The sequence below is a fragment of the Zingiber officinale genome, chromosome 4B (assembly GCF_018446385.1).
Source record: "Zingiber officinale cultivar Zhangliang chromosome 4B, Zo_v1.1, whole genome shotgun sequence".
NCBI classification, from domain to species: Eukaryota; Viridiplantae; Streptophyta; class Magnoliopsida; order Zingiberales; family Zingiberaceae; genus Zingiber; species Zingiber officinale.
In genome coordinates this window covers 86,863,178-86,877,604 of record NC_055993.1, presented here as the reverse complement: position 1 = coordinate 86,877,604, position 14,427 = coordinate 86,863,178, and the positions used below count along the sequence as shown (strand labels likewise).

The following is a 14,427-nucleotide window of genomic DNA, read 5'->3' as shown; positions in this document are numbered from 1 at the left end:
TGCTTATTATTGTGTTTATATCATGAATTACGAGTATAAACCTATTTTGGACTTTATTATAAATTTCCTATAATTGTGGAATTAATTCTCATATTTTTAATATGGTTTTATAGGAAATCAAAAGAGCCATCAATTAGGGTCAAATTGGATCAAATTGGACTTGATTTGGAGGTCAAATGAGGGAGATCAAGCAGAATTAATATGAGTCGTTGATCCAGATCAAGAGAGATCTTCCTCCTTCATTCAGATCTAAGCCATCCAGCCCTCCATCCAAATTTGAAGCTATATGGACCATTGGATCCAAGCGAGAAGGCAATTAGATCCGCACCACTCATCTCTTCATCAGCTAGATCAAATGGCCAGATCTGTATCCATCTTCCTTACAAGGATGGACGGCTCAGATTAAAGGAGGAGAAAAAAACCCTTTCCTTTAATTTTCCGAACGGCACAGTACCAAAAAATACCATATCTGTTCGCGACTTCCCCTTCTCACCCGACGCCACCGCCCCTTCGTCTCCTCCTTCTTCACCGACAGTCGGCGACCACTTCTCCTCATTTACTGCCTCCGGCCGGACTTCCCTCACCTCATCATCCTCTCCATCATCCCGTGGCCATCTCCTATCCACATCTCTTCTCGCGTGATTTCCTCCAGCGACGGCTAGGGCACAACAACGACATCCTTCTTCTTTTCTTTCTTTTCTCTCTGTCCGGCGGCCCTGCTCAGTCCACTCAGCTTCTTCTTCTTGATTCCAGTGGCGAGTAACAGCGGGTAAATCGGCAGGGGTAGCAAGCTTCAGCGACGATAACAGTCTTCACCTCGCCGGAGAGGGTTTCTCCGGTGTGACCTCCATCTTCCAAGTTCCTTCCGAAGCTTCTACCAACTAGGGTTCAGGCGGCAGAGCAAGAAAGAGCGGCAGTTAATCCAATTTCACAGCACCTCCATCTTCCGTTCAGCTTCCATCCGAAGGGGTTCTTCGTTGGAAGTTTGCGTTCATCTCATCATTGTTGAAGCAAGCGTCACCAGCAGAGTTAGTTGTTGTTCATCAGTTCCGGGGGTTCTGGAGCTGGCATTTTGTGTGACTGTAGGGAGAGTTAGAGGAGGATGCTAGGGCAGGTGACTTCATTCTAGCGTGTTCAGCAGCAGTCCTTCATCAGATTCCGAACAGAGCAGCACTTCTTCATCAGATCTGGACAGCTTTTGTTTGTTGTAGTTTTTCACTTGATTTGTATCGATATGTTAATTTTGTGTGGTTGATTGTTTGATGCTTGTACTAAATTGTTCTCCCATGTTTTAGTGCACGTACTCATGTCATTTTGATTCATGCTCGTAAAGTGTTCGATAAAATGTTTCTTACAACAGTAGGTTTAAATTCGTGCACTTTATTCCACTTAATTCTTGTTTATCTTGTCTCTTTCAATTGCTCTAAGTTCTATTCTTTATTTGGATGCAATTAGGTTAGATTAGATTTCTTTAATGCTCTAGATCACGTTCTATGCTTAATTTCTTTAGTTGCTTACTTTATGTTGTCTTTTAATTTCTTCGCAATTATAGTTTAAGTTAGACTAGGTTTTCTTATTTGCATCATCTTTCATTTACTAGGTTTGGTTCATTTAATGTTTTGCTATTTCATTCCTTAGCTTAATTCCATTAATGGTGAATCGTAACATAGAGTGACAATGCGCTATGCGATCACTATTAATGGATAGATAGGATGTCTTTCATTAATTAGGATTAAATTTCATACTTGCTTTGTTCTTTTGTTCCTTAGGTTTAATTTCATACCTGTTTATTATTTCATATCGTAGTTCAAAATTTAAAACCCAAACCCCCAGTTTCATATCAAAAATCTAAAAGTCATAACCAATCCTGAAGTTATCATCCTATCATTACGTTCTTTGGGAGACGACCCGAGTCATTTCTATACTACTTTAGTGTAGAGGGGTTCGGTAACTTTATTGTAATTTGATAAGCTCCCGTAGCACGACACTCGAGCTTCACATCACCTCCCTTTGTCCTCCTTGCTCAAAAGACGTGCGAAGAAATACTCGAGAACGTTGGATCGGGGAGAGAGGAGTAGGAAGCAAGCAAGCAAGATCCTCCTCCTCACCTCTTCTCTCCCTTTGATAAGCGATTGTCGATATTGCCGGATTTGGAGCCACAGATAGTGTACCACCAGTATTGACTTGATGTTTTTGCTGCAATAGCTTCTGCACTCTGGTGTTAATGAGCAACTCTAGACCTTCTTGCGTCATGGTTATGTTGTTAGGTTTTCCAGCTTCTTCCATCTTATAGTTTCAGATTCAGGTGAAGATTCCTACAGACAGCGCCAACCATAAAATAAAATATGTATCTTTCTAAAATTTTACTATAACCGTTTAGGATTTATCCTTTTAGAAATAATTAAATTTTAGACAAAAATAAAATTAGAATTTTGAAAATTATGATTTTGATTTAAATAGTTAAATAAATACATCTAAAAATTAAAAATGTTAATCTTCTTACAAATTGATAATGTTAATCTATAAAAAGAGAAAAATACAACTAAAAATCAATATAAGAAAGCATACATGTAAAATACCGGGAAAAAAAAAGGAAATATTAATAAATGAATTTTCCGGAATTTTTGGATATTTTTCGGGAATTTTTCGGAGCTCGTACGGACGAGTTAACGGGGATAAAAATGAGGCCCGGAAAAGCCTGTTTAGGCTATCCCATTTTAGCGAGGAATTGTTTCTTTTATAAATTCCTTATTCCTTTTCCTTTTCCTTTTAAATTTCTTTTTCTTTTTATTTTTCCCCTGCGCCGTTTCTGTGTTTTCTCCCTCGCGCACCCGAGCAGCCGCCCGAGCTCTCTCCCTTTGCCCTAACCGCCGGCCCCGGCGGTTCTCTCCTCTGCCGACGCCAGCGACCCTCCTCTCTGCCTTAGTTCTACCGCCGGCCGAACCCCGAACCTTGTTTTCTTCTTCTTTCCGTGTGCCCTAGCGCCGCCACCCGAGAACCCGCGCCTTCTCTCGATTGGTGGCAGCGCCGAGACGAAGCCGAGCGCCGGCCATAGGTTCAGCACCAGTCTCCGGTGCCTAGTTCCTCCCTGTGTACTGCCGCTGTTGCTCTTTTGCACAGTGCCGGCCAATTTCTTCTCTGCCGCCGGCGACTAGAGTCACCACCGATCGCTCTGTGCCCTTCTACTTCTCTGCCGCCACTCTAACCGGAGCCGAGACCTTCTCACAGCAGTGCTGCCGGCCGGAAATCCTCTGTGCCCTAGCTGTGAGCATTTCTTCCTCCTCAGAGCAGTGGTGATACGGTATTGTGACAGAAAGGTGAGGGTTTAGGTCGTGATCTAGTGTTCTGTTCTTGTTCTATAGCTACTGTTGATCCTAACATTAGATCGGTACCTTTTGGTTTTTCAGATCCTTGGTACAACAGATCGGCGATATTAGAGTTGCCCTATTCCGGCAGCCACTTTTTGTAGCAATCGACAGCACCTTTCCTGCCTGTTGAATTAAGGTAAGGATTAGGGTTTTGATATTTGTGGTAGATTATTGCTAGTTGAGTTAGCAATAATTAATAATTAGGTTTGGAAGTTATGTAATGGTGTAATTGGGGTTAACGAAACTAACCCTAACTGGTTAGTGGGTTAGAAATTTGTTTAGCTATTTGTTTATAATTAAATTAGCTAAACTGTGCGATTTAACACAGGACTTTGATTCGAGACGAGCATCTCGACGTCCGAGTTGGACCATTTCGATTGGAGGCGGGTACTTTGACTTATGTCTTTTGATATGCATGATAATATGTTTAACATATAACAGTAATTGTGTTACCTGTTTATTTCGGTTGGTCGCTACATGATTAGTACATGTTGTTTGTTTATTTATTCTGCACTACATATTATCTACCTGATCACATATGCCTTAGGTAGTGACCTAACCACATGCTCTGTTATATTCTGGATCTAGGATTTATTTGCTACCCTCTTCGATTTGTGTGCCTTCTATTTGATACGTCTTCTTGTGGTACACACTTTGTATCTATTTATATGGATCATGCCATGTTATTCATGAGATTTCCATGTTTAGTATCATGCATCATGATTGCATGTTGTGCGATTGTCGGCTCTACTTTGGTTGAGCTCATCGCCAGTTACATGTACTGCACACATCACCCATGGATTTGTATATCTGGCTGGTGTGTGGCGGTTCTGCTGTTTGGCTCCGTTGGTCAGGTGACTCAGCATGGTAGCCGGCAGTCAGTTCCGCTCTGTTTGGCTCCGTTGGCATTTAGGGTAGCAGCGTGGTAGCCGGCAGATGGTGGACTTTGTTTGGCTCCGCGTGGTAGCCGGCAGAGATATCCTCCCCGTCATCGTGTACCGGGAGATGAGAGCATTGAGCTCCCCCATTTATGATTTGGGGTCACAGGACAGGAGTACTCCGACAGCATCCCGTTTACTCTGTCATTGCACTGGAGCATTGATTTCAAAGTATGGGGTTGACATATGCATTTATTGCATTTTTATTTGCTTGTGATTGCTGCACTTATATGCTGCATTTGTTTGGATGCATTGATTGACATGCATACAGGATTATGACTCACTCGGTCTGACGACCTGTTACCTTTATACTTTGATCCGGTCAGTACAGTTATCTTCTGATTTCATTTCAGTTGCATTTACCCTCCTCATATTCAGGAGACTGTACGCATGATTAGTGTTGTCTGTTATTTGTTTTATTATGCATATCAGTTGTACCTGCTGAGTGTTGGACTCACCCCGCCTCCATTGTTGATATATTTTCAGGTTGAGGCTGTCCGGAGCAGTTCCAGTCGCTGGCCCCCCATCTGCACGTAGAGCTAGTTCTCTACTAGGTTGTTATTTGCTTTATTTTGGTTTTTCTTCCATCAGACTATGTTTTAGTTTTGTTTTGGATTTTTATTTATGGATATTGTACGGATTGTTACCGTTTGATGGACTTTTGGATGGTTTGGTTTTTATTCTACTATATGCCTGCATGGACGGCAGAAGAGGTGAGTTCGTTGGATTTGAGCTTTACGAGTGTAGTGGAGTAGGGTGGATTTCGAGTCAGAGTCCTATTGTTATTGATTACTATTATTAACTGCGTGGTTGTGACAGCCAGAGGCTGAATGGTGTTTGTTTTTTTTTTTTTTGTTATCATTCCAGCCGCCTGTGGCTGAAGTATATGTGATATGTAGAAAGTTTCATATTGTCCACCGTACAGAGGAGATGCTGCCGAAATTTCTTCGGACAGAGACTCCTCCGGGGCGTGACAATACATGTCTTGATTAATCTGAGTGAAAAACTTCATCCTCAGTAGGATTTTAGATGTCACCGGTGCTTTGGAGTTTTTCTGGAATGCTTGGAATTTTGGAGTAGTTTTTTTGTGTTGAGAGTTTTAGAGTTGCCAGAATAGTGATTTACACCAAACCAAAGTGTAACACTTCAGTTTTAAGGATGCTTCTGTTGGTTGCTACTCGGAATATCGTTCTAGTTCCCCTGTACAAAAATTTATACAAGCATAGAACTATCCTAGCTACCCATGTGCTCTACTGAAGTTAAACTTGGATTGCAAACAATGCTTAACATTATTAATCCAAATTGTCCTTCAGAAGTTAAACTTGGATTGGAAACGATACTTAACATTTTTACTCCAAGTTTAATCGATGTGTTCTTCAAAAGTTAAACCATATTACATAAGTTAATTAAATATCTATTTCAAAGATCGGCTTCCAGGTTAAACATGGCAAGACATTAGTCCTTCTTGTTAGACCCCGTGGTTATTTTGATGTGATCAACCAAGTTGGTTAGGTCCTGTTTTGTGTTTGATCCCTGTGTCTGAGTGTGCCGGAGCTTAGGAGCACAGGAAGTCGAGCGGAAGATGCAGCTAGAGAGGACGGCACGGGAAGGGAGCCGACGGGCTCGGTGCATCTGAAGGACGAGAGAGCTGCGGAAGAGTACACCGGTGAGCGAGAAGAACGTGCACGACGTTCGAGGGACGTTAAGCCGGGAAGGAAGGCTACTCGAGGAGAAGGCCGGAAATTAGGTTCGGGTGAGCCCTATTTTGGTTGGCCGAAATCACCCAAGCAAACAGAACTTCGGAAGTCAAAGCGAAGAAGAAAATGAGTCAAAAGAGACTGGAAACTATTTATCCATGCAAGCAGGAAGGTATTTATAGCAGGAACCTTGAAGGCGCCTTAAACATGCATTGAAGGTGCCTTCAACATTGAAGGTGCCTTCATTGCTTGTTGAAAGCGCCTTAAGTCAGGTCAAAATGGCTGTTGAGGTTCGGATAGAGTTCTATCCAAACAACTCATGGGAGGCGCCTTGGACCTCTGTTGGAGGCGCCTTAGACCTACGAGATAGAGTTTCCAGAGCCTATAAAAGGACCCCTGGACCTTGAAATTAGATATCAATTGTTTAATCAACTCTGTATTCATTCCTAGCAATAGTTCTGAGCTGTTAGAGTGTAAAAGGCTTCTCCGCCTTCAGTAAAGGAGACTTTTTCTAGTGTGCTTTTCATCGCCCTGGATTAACAACCTTCTTGGTTGTAACCAGGTTAACTGCTGAGTCTCTGTTTTATTTCTATTTCTTTATTTCAATTATTTTATTATTGCTATTGCATTTTTGAATTGAAAGCACGAGGAGGGTATAGTTTTTATTTTTCAGGTAATTCACCCCCCTCTTGTCGGCCTCCGCTGCACCAACAAGTGGTATCATATCCCGATAGCTTCAGAAGGACTAATCGCCGACTGAAGCACAAAGATCAGGATGATGACCGGCGCGAACATTCATCCCTCGAAGTTCGACGGAGACTTCGCTACTTGGAAGCGAAAAATGGAGGTATTTTTCAAAACTGAATTTGATATACTTTTAATAATGAAGTATGGATATGCAGCGCGAAGAGTGCAACTGGACGAAGAAGGAGCAGGCCGATTGCGTGGCTAACGGAAAGGCCGAATTTCACCTGCTCAGTGTTCTGCTGCCCCAGGAGGTAAGTCGGATCGGAAGTTGTGACTCCGCCAAAGACCTTTGGGATAAATTCCTGGAGCTCCACGAAGACACCTCAGAAGCAAAGCTAGCAAGGCGTGACATCCTCTGGACCCAGCTTACGAACCTCCGGATGAACAATAGTGTCACGCCCCGGAGGAGTCCCTGTCCGAGAAAAATTTCGGCAGCATCTCCCCTGTACGGTGGACAATCTGAAACTTTTCTACATCCTCATATACCTCAGCCACATGCGGCTGGAATAATAACATGTAAATAAACCATCACCACGCAGTTTATATAAATATAAGCAAACCAAAGCAGTAATACCATGACTCAAAATCAACCCTACTCAACTACACTCGTAAAGCTCAAATCCGATGAACTCACCTCTTCTGTCGTCCAGGCAGGCATGTAGTAGAATAAATCTAAATCATACCAAAAACCCATCAAACGATAAGAATCCATACAATATCCATAAGTAAAACAATACAAAACTAAAAACAAAGTCTGATAGAGAAACTAAGATAAAATAATAACTCAAGACCAGCAGAGGACTAGCACTACGTGCAGATGGGGACTAGCGACTGGAACTGCTCCGGACAGCCTCAACCTGAAAATATAATAACAATGGAGGCGGGGTGAGTCCAACACTCAGCAGGTACAACTGATATGCAAAATAAAGTAAATAACAGACAACACTAATCATGCGTACAGTCTCCTGAATACGAGAAGGATAAATGCAACTGAAACAAAAATAGGAGAAAACTGTACTAACCAGGATCAAGGTAAAAAGGTAACAGGGTCGTTAGACCAAGTGTCATAATCCTGTATGCATGTCAATCATATGCATCCATATAAATGCAGCAAGTAAATGCAACAAACACACACAATAAATGCATCATGCATATGATGCCAATGACATGGTCACCCCTGACACCATTCAGCCATCTCACACACAATGGTGAGTCCGAGTGGGTAGGGCTGTGACAACCGTGCACTCTGACATCACTGCTCCTGATAAGTGACCGAGTGAACGGGATGCTGTCGGAGTACACACATACTCCTACCCTGAAATAATAAATGGGGGAGCGCAATGCTCTCATCTCCCGGTACACGATGACGGGGAGGACTCTCTACCGGCTACCACGCTGAGTCACACTACCCATGAGCGGACCAACGGAGCCAAACAAAGTCCAACTGCCTGCCGGCTACAACGCTGCTACACTAAACCAACAGAGCCAAACAGAGCGGAATTGTCTGCCGGCTACCACGCTGAGTCACCAGACCAACGGAGCCAAACAGCATAACTGCCACACACCTGTCTGATATACCACTAACTCATGAGTGGTGGTGTGTACAGATACATGTAACTGGCGATGTGCTCACAATAATAGAGCAGACAATCGCACAGCATGCAATCATGCAAGATGATGCATGACACTAAACATGGCAATATCACGAATAGCATAGCATGCTCTATACATAAGTATAAGATGTGTACTACAAGATAACGAATCAAATAGAAGGTATACAAACAGATAGGGTATCAAATAAACCCTAGGTTCTGAACATAATATATCATATGGTTGGGTCACTACCTACAGCATGTATGATCAGGTAAATAATAACATGCAGTGCATAATAAGTAAACAAGCAAACATGTAACAGATCATGTAGTGACCAACCGAAATAAATGGATAACACAATTATTGCTATATGTTAAACACATTATTATGCATATCAAAAGACATAAGTCAAAGTACCCGCCTCCGATAAAATGGTCCAAATCTGACTCCGAGATACTCGTCTCGCGTCAATATCCTGTAATAAATCGTACAATTTAGCTAAGTTTAATTATAACTCAAATAGTTAAACCAAACTATTTTCCTTCAAGAACCCTAATTAAATTGAACTCAAAATCAATTAGGATTAGCTCCATTAACCCTAACCATTCCACTATTCGATTTCAATTAAAACCTACACATGAATCCGAGTTAACATTTAATCCTAACACAAGTAGCAATCGCCTACAACGGAATTCAAAACCCTAATCCTTACCCCCAATTCACAGCCGAAAAAGGGCTGTCTCGCTGCTAGAACTAAAACAAGCCCACTGCAAGTCTGTCTTCTGCTCACGGCCGGAATCACTGCTGGAATCAAAACTGATCAAACAGAAGCTCAAGCAATGAAGATCACGGATCATACAATCCCAACTCCAATCAAAGCTAGGGTACAGAGCCTACAATTTGTGATGTATCAAACCTGTGGCCGGCGACAGTGCTAGGTCCAGAGACGTCGGCGCTCAGTGGCTGGCACAGAGGAGGAAACAACGATGGTGAGCGGCACACAGAGGAGTCGGCCAGAGAACTAGGGCTGAGATGGCGATGTGCGGCTCGAAAGTTAGGGCTCGGCGGTGATTCAAGGATCTCGGTGGTGAGGAGGTGACGAGGGCAGAGGAAGAAAGGGTGCTGCGCGGTGATCGGCGCTGCTCCGTGCGTCGCCGGCGGCTAGGGCGCAGGAACGGCGTCGCTGTGGTGACGACAGAGGAGGGCTTCGACACAGGGAAAGGGAAGAAGAGAACAGTCGGCCTCTCTTTGGTCCCGGCTCACGCAAGAGGAGAAGGAACTGTCACAAGCGGTGGTTAGGGCAGATTCGCAGTGAGGGGGAGAAGGCGCGGGGAAAGAAGAAGAGTTGCGGCTCGGGTGCGTGAGGGAGAGAAGAAACGGCGAGGAAGAGAGAAAATAAAGAAAAATATAAAGAAAAAGAAAAAGAAAAGGAAAAGGAAAAGAAAATAAAACTTTTCCTTATTAAAACTGGGTAGCCTAAATAGACTTTTCCGGGCCCCATTTTTGTCCCCGTTAACTCGTCCATACGAGCTCCCAAAAATTCTCGAAAATTTTCCAAAAATTCCGGAAATTTCCCTTATTAATATACTCCTATTTTTGGTATTTTACAAATGGCGAGAAGGTAGCGCAACTCCAAGCAAGGATTAAGCAGCTAATAATTCAACTAAGCAACCTTGGAGAAGAAGTGACGAACCGAGACTCGATCCAGTACGCGCTCAACGCCTTCCCGAGAACTCCCGAGTGGGCCTCCTTAGTAGATGCGTACTACATCTCTAAGGACTTCGAGGTAAGTACTTTAGAACATTTATTTTCAATTTTTGAACTTCACGAATCTCGGATTGCAGAGCCCAATGAAGTAGAGAAAATAAGTCAGAACATTGCCTTAAAGGCAAGAACAAACGATTCCGACTCCGAAGCCTCGATCGACCAATTGGAAGCGGCACTACTGGTAAAGTGTTTCAATAAGTTTTTTAATTCTAATAAATTTAGATTGCAGACAAAGAGGCATGAGCAAAAGAGAAGAACGGTTCGTTGCTGCAACTGCAACGAAAAAGGGCACATCAAAGATGACTGCCCAAACTTGAAGAAAAAGGGGAAAGGAAAGGAAAAGCGACAATCTTCCTCCAAATAGAAGAACCTGAAGGCCACATGGTCAGACTCATCCTCCGAATCAGATGTCGAAGAATTTTCGGGGTTAGCACTAATGGCTAACCATCAGCTGGAAGAAGAGTCGAGCTCAGAAATGAGTATAGATGAAGGGGGAGGAACATCAGAAGAAGAAAGCTGCAGTGAAGGGGGAGCATCACCAAGTCAGGTAAGTAAAGTGTGTAATCTTACCCCTACTCAGTCCTTTTGCTTTATTAAAGCCCTTTCTAAAGAGTTAGATAAATTAGAAAATGAAAATGAACATTTGAAATTAGAGAATGTAAAATTGAAAGATGAAATTGAAAAATTGAAGACTGATGCATGTTTTAAAACAAATGTTTTTCAAAAGTCAAAACTTAAGATTTATAGAAAATTAAACTGGTATGTTAAACATCATCAAGGTCAACTTAGGAAAATTCCTAAGAATTATATACCCCCTAAGTTTCTAATTAATTTAGTAGGAATGAACCTCTATTGGGTTCCAAAAGACTTACTAGAATAAATTTCTTTTATTATTAAAGCTTCCAGCAAGAAAATTAAACGTTAAAATTTCTTTATGAGGCTTTGTCTAAGGAAGTGGTTGTTGCTCCAATAACCAAGAAGGCCTAGTGTCTCGCCACGACCTGGAAGCTGAAATATTGAAATAAAATGTTTAATTAACTTTCTGAAAAAGCATTAAAACTAGAATTAAATAATGCTTTGAAAGTTTTTCAAACATTTTCTTGAAAATTCTAAAAATTCAGTTTACTTAGAAATTTTTTTCTGGAAAATTCTAAAAATTCAGTTTACTTAGAAATTTCTTTTCTGGAAAATTCTAAAAACTCATTTTACTTAGAATTTTTAAATTCTAAAAATTTAGTTTACTTAGAAATTTTTTTCTGGAAAATTCTAAAAACTCATTTTACTTGGAATTTTTTTAAAAAAAATCATATTATCTTATTATTACCTCGTTTTTACTGTGATCAAAGGGGGAGAGATAGGTACAAGTGTAGGGGGAGAGAGTTTTTTTTTAATAACTCTGAGTTTTAAAAATATTTTTGAAAAATTCTGTTTAACTCTTAATTAAATAGTTGCAATTTTATTTATTACAAATTTATGTTTAACATGTTAGTTTAGTAATTTTCTTTAAAATTATTGTTTGTCTATTTTTACCCTAACTTAAACTTGGATTGATGCACATCAAAAAGGGGGAGATTGTTAGACCCCGTGGTTGTTTTGATGTGATCAACCAAGTTGGTTAGGTCTTGCTCTGTGTTTGATCCCTGTGTCTGAGTGTACAGGAGCTTAGGAGTGCAGGAAGTCGAGCGGAAGATGCAGCTAGCGAGAAGGACGGTACGGGAAGGGAGCAGACAAGCTCGGTGCGTCCGAAGGACGAGAGAACTGCGGAAGAATACACCAGTGGGCGAGAAGAACGTGCGCGGCGTTCGAGGGACGTTAAGCCGGGGAGGAAGGCTACTCGAGGAGAAGGCCGGAAATTGAGTTCGGGTGAGCCCTATTTCAGTTAGCCGAAATCACCCAAGCAAACGGAGCTTCGGAAGTTAAAGCGAAGAAGAAAAGGAGTCAAAAGAGGCTGGAAACTATTTATACCATGCAAGCAGGAAGATATTTATTGCAAGAACCTTGAAGGCGCCTTAAACATGCATTGAAGATGCCTTCAACATTGAAGGCGCCTTCATTGCTTGTTGAAGGCGCCTTAAGCCAGGTCAAAATGACTGTTGAGGTTCAGATAGAGTTCTATCCGAACAACTCATGGGAGGCACCTTGGATCTCTGTTGGAGACGCCTTAGACCTACGAGATAGAGTTTCCAGGGCCTATAAAAGAACCTCTGGACCTAGGAATTATATATCAATTGTTTAATCAACTCTGTATTCATTTCTAGCAATAGTTCTGAGCTGTTAGAGTGTAAAAGGCTTCTCCGCCTTTAGTAAAGGAGACTTTTTCTAGTGCGCTTTTCATCGCCCTGGATTAACAACCTTCTTTGTTGTAACCAGGTTAACTGTTGAGTCTCTGTTTTATTTTTGTTTCTTTATTTCAGTTATTTTATTATGGCTATTACATTTTTGAGTTGAAAGCACGAGGAGTGTATAGTTTTTATTTTTTAGGCAATTCACTCCCCTCTTGCCGGCCTCCGCTGCACCAACACTTCTTGGGTATGAGATCATCCACCACTTCCTAGACAAAGTCTTTCAAAAAAAATTGATATTTAACTTCTTGCAGTAAACTAGGTTTAACTATAGAGACCTCAATAAAAGCACAATATCGAAACATGAAATCGAAACACAAAATCGATAACAAAAACGATAGCCTAAAATCGATAGCCTCTTGTGTTTGGGTTTTCAAGATCTATACAAAGAAGATGAACTAGTTATGATAAGGAAACAAATAACTAGTTATACCTTTTTTGTAGCTTATAGACCTCTTGATTTTCTGTTGTATTCTTCTCTTTCTCTTGGACGTCGTATGGGCGACGATCTACCAAGATGAAATCCACCGAAGCTTTCTTCTCCTCCAAGACTTTCGAGCCACCAAGGGATGCCAAAATAGGAAACTTCTTTTCTCTTCTTCTTCTCTTCCAAGTAGCCGACCACCAAGGAAAAGGAACTTCTTGATGTGTCGCTGGCCTTGATAGAAAGAAACAAGGAGCAAGGGAAGAAGCAAGGGTCGGCCACACAAGGATCAAGAGAGGAGACTAAGGTTATCTCTTTATGAAGGCTCCCTCTCCCTCTCTTTTATAATCCTTGCTCAAGGCAAAAAAGGAAAATTTTAAAACAAAATTAAAACTTCCTTTTAATCCTTGCTAATGACTAAAAAAACAAAAATTAAACAAAAAATTAAAACTTCCTCTTAAACAATACATGGTTGGCCACACAAAAGCAAAAAAGGAAAAATTTAAAACAATTAAAATCTCTCTCTTTTTAAATTTCCTATTGTACATGGCAATAAAGGAAAGTTTTAAAATTAATATCTCTCTTTTAAAACATGTAGACACCTACAAAAAAGGAAAGATTAAAATTAAAACTTATCATTTAAATCATGGTTACGAAAAAAAGGAAAGTTTTATCAAAATTAAAATCTCTCTTTTAAACATTATAGACAACTACAAATAAGTAAAGATTTTAACAAAATTAAAATCTCTCTTTAATCCTTTGTAGAAAGCTATAAAAGGAAAGATTTTAAAAATTTAAAACTCACTTTTAAAACCATGTGGATGTCTATAAAAGAAAATTTTAAAAATAAAATTTCTCTTTTAAATCCCTTCATGAATGACTATAAAAGAAAAGATTTTATCTTTAATAAAATCTCCTTTTCTCTTCTTATCATGGCTGACCCCATGCTTGGTCATCAAGCATGGCTTGGCCGGCCCTAGTCTTAGGCTCCAAGCTTGGCTTGGCCGGCCACTAAGTTTGGACTTTAAGCTTGGCTTGGCCGACCCCTAAGCTTGTGTAAGAGGCTGGGCTTTGGGTAGATATAAGGCTTTATAAATAAGAGGCTATAATAGGGACCGAGAGGAGGAATTGGTTTTGGTCTCCCGATGAGCTTGAGCTTCCCATATTCGCCCCGAACACCCAACTCAAGTTCATCAATAATAACTCATACCACTAAAGAGTTATTATTGCACTACCGCACCAATCCCATATTACAATATGGGCTCCTTCTTATTATGAGTGTGCTAATCTCCCTGTGTTTAAGATATCGAATGTCCATTAATTAAATGAGTTACTGACAACTCACTTAATTAATATCTAGCTCCAAGAGTAGTACCACTCAACTTCATTGTCATGTCGGACAAAGTCCACCTGCAGGGTTTACATGACAATCCTTATGAGTTCCTCTTAGGGACATTATCAACCTAGATCACTAGGACACATTTTCCTTTTATAATCAATAATACATCATATAAATAATATCATTTCCCAACTTATCGGACTTATTGATTT

At 40.9% G+C, this 14,427-nt stretch overlaps 1 long non-coding RNA gene across 1 annotated transcript; it reads left to right on the top strand.

The window, feature by feature from the left end:
* The first annotated feature begins 3,195 nt into the window (after window positions 1-3,195).
* Window positions 3,196-3,756, top strand: LOC121977680. The gene is made up of 3 exons (XR_006110997.1): window positions 3,196-3,317; window positions 3,408-3,504; window positions 3,697-3,756. It is a non-coding gene; the product is annotated as an uncharacterized LOC121977680 (long non-coding RNA).
* Window positions 3,757-14,427: the final 10,671 nt, after the last annotated feature.